A 2,978-nucleotide genomic window follows, 5' to 3' on the forward strand; every position below is an offset into this window, starting at 1 on the left:
CGTGTGCTCTTCCGATCTAGAAAGACAGATCGATTTATCGTTCAGCGGCAAAAATTAGTGTAGTCAAATAATAAAATTCAATAATTGTATAAGGCATTATAGAAGCTTGTATTTGTGATTTGATGTTTTTATTATTTATAATTTATTAATTTATATTATTCGGCTGAGGATGACACAGTGTTGTAGAAACGTACTAAAAACAAATAATAAATATTAATAAATGACTATAATTTTTAAACAAATTTTTGCTAGATCCTTTTTATTTCTTTTATAAAACATTATTATGTACCTGGGGAGGCACTTCGCAGTTTCTTAATATCATTTTCATGAATTGTGTTTGTATTTTTTTGGTATTTTTAATTTCAATAATGCTTTTCTTTTGCACTGTTCTTTTTGCCGTTTTACAAGACGTTTTAATCTCGTATTTAAACGTCTCAATGCTACAGTAGTGTTATACAACTTCTTGGCAGTAGGAGACAGACTTTTTAAACGAGTTACACTTTGCAAATTGGGTCGTTTTTTTGACCCATATTTATTTATTTTTTTAGTTATTCCTAATCGGTCCTCTATTCTTTCCAGTCTTGTTTTATATTCATGTATATTTTCTAATATATTTCTTTGTTCTGTCAACTGCTCGGTATTACGCTGAACTTGTTTTTGTAGATCTAAGATAGATTGGAAGTTTTCAGTGTTTTGATGCTGATCATTTTCTTCTGATGTATGTTGCAATAGCTGAACAGTATTAATAGACCGCAAGTTTTCAGTGTTTTCATGCTGGTCGTTTTCTTCTGATGTATGTTGCAATAGCTGAACAGTATTAATAGACCGCAAGTTTTTAGTGCTTTCATGCTGGTCGTTTTCTTCTGATGTATGTTGCAATAGCTGAACAGTATTAATAGACTGCAAGTTTTCAGTGTTTTCATGCTGGTCGTTTTCTTCGGATGTATGTTGCAATAACTGAACAGTATTAATAAATTGCAAGTTTTCAGTGTTTTCATGCTGATCATTCTCTTCTGATATATGTTGCAATGGCTACACATTATTAACAATTTCATCACCAGTATCACGGTCATGTACAATAGGAATGGCTGTGTTTACTAAGAAGCGATTGTGTATACAACAGCTGTAGTCTTCAGAACGAAAGTGCTTATAACACACTCTGTACTTTTGCAATTCATTTGTACATTTATTTTTCAAAAAATCCAAATTTAAATTTTCTATCCATTTGTAACATCTTACTGGATCTTTTGGAAATTTGTGACGCGGAGCTTCTTTTCCGGATTTGCATTCCGGAACGCAACACGTTCTAACCATTTTTTTAAACTAAAATTATAATATACAGAAATACAAAAACTAACTCTATTTTTTATGAACAATATATATTACAAAAAATAAATCAATATTGCCATAATTAAATTAAAATTAAAAACAAAAATGCATGAAAAGTGCTATCACCAAGTCGGCAGTCAAAAAAAGCAAATAGCAATTCTGAAATGAGATCAATGGCATTCAGAAGGAAAAGTTTCGTGAAAAAGTTTCGTAGATATCTTAAGCAGGGATATCATTTTATTTATATTTAACATAAACAAGTTTTTTGTTTATATGAAATAAAGATGAAATGATCCCTGCTTGAAATATATATATGCAAATTAAGAAAGTTACGTTAATTTATCATTTAAATTACGTTCTGTAATGCATTTTGTACACAATTAAAGAATAGCGAATTCGGTTCAACGCACTAGTGCATATTTCAGTCATTGTACACTACTTTTATCTGTTTGCGAGTGTAAAAGTGAAAATATTACATATTAAACACAAATTACACATTTGTGCTATGGCTTTAATGTGCATCAATGCGTCAAACTGAATGAGCTAAAAAAAAGATAGAAAAGAAAAAAATATTACACTGTCGAGAAGAACTTACATTGACTGTGACGAAATGTAGCAAGTTGCAAGCAGTCCAACAATATCGATAACTTCTGAATTTGGTCGAACCCAAACGTATACGCTTGCACGTAGAAACGTGCAGATAACTTCCTTTTTTGTAGAAGTCTCCAAGTGCTGTCACCAAGTCAGCAGTCAAAAAAAGCGAACAGCAATTCTGAAATGAGATCAATGGCGTTCAGAAGAAAAAGCTTTGTGAAAAAGTTTCGTAGATATCTTAAGCAGGGATATCATTTTATTTATATTTAACATAAACAAGTTTTTTGTTTATATTAAATATAGATGAAATGATCCCTGCTTAAGATATAATTTAAAAAATTACGTAAATTTATTATTTAAATTACGTTCTGTATTGCATTTTTTTGAAAGCTCCAAAGTTGCAATTTTGGAGCTTTATAACTCGAAAAGTATTCAATGAAGAAACATTTGATTATAGTGTTTTGGAAAGTTTTCGAGGTCAGCTATAAGAATATGTAATAAAAAATAGGGAATGCCATTTAAAAAAATTGAGGTGACTTTCATGTGACTTTCAAATAATTCTTCAAGGTCAAACCAATGGTACCATCTTATGGTCCCTTTGAAACCAAACAACTTTTGTCTGAAAAATTTTTCTCTCCGGGGCTTGATTTTCGAGATATTCGACTGGATGGATTAAAATGGTCCACCCTGTATATATATATGGCTGACGCCATATTGGATTTTTGGCTTCGTAGTTCTCTTTCTGAAGGTTGACAACTTATAGATGGCGCCAAAATAATATACAAATTTTAGACAAAGGAGTTTGTGAGCCCTGGGACAGTCTATATTCTCAAAGGGAGACTCGAGTACGTGCCGAGGACGAGAGACGCTCCACTTTGAAGCAGCAGAAATAGGAGAAAAGGCTGAAAATAAGGTAAGTCTTCATGCAAACTGGAGGGGACTCGGGAATCTTGAAGGAGAAATCGAGTACCTTCCAAACACGAGAGGCGCTCCATCTCGGACATCGATTGTTAAGGTGTTCGTCGTGAAAGCTCAAAACAGAGCAATATTTCTTA

Source organism: Wasmannia auropunctata, unplaced genomic scaffold (assembly GCF_000956235.1).
Source record: "Wasmannia auropunctata unplaced genomic scaffold, wasmannia.A_1.0 LD336053.1, whole genome shotgun sequence".
NCBI classification, from domain to species: domain Eukaryota; kingdom Metazoa; phylum Arthropoda; class Insecta; order Hymenoptera; family Formicidae; genus Wasmannia; species Wasmannia auropunctata.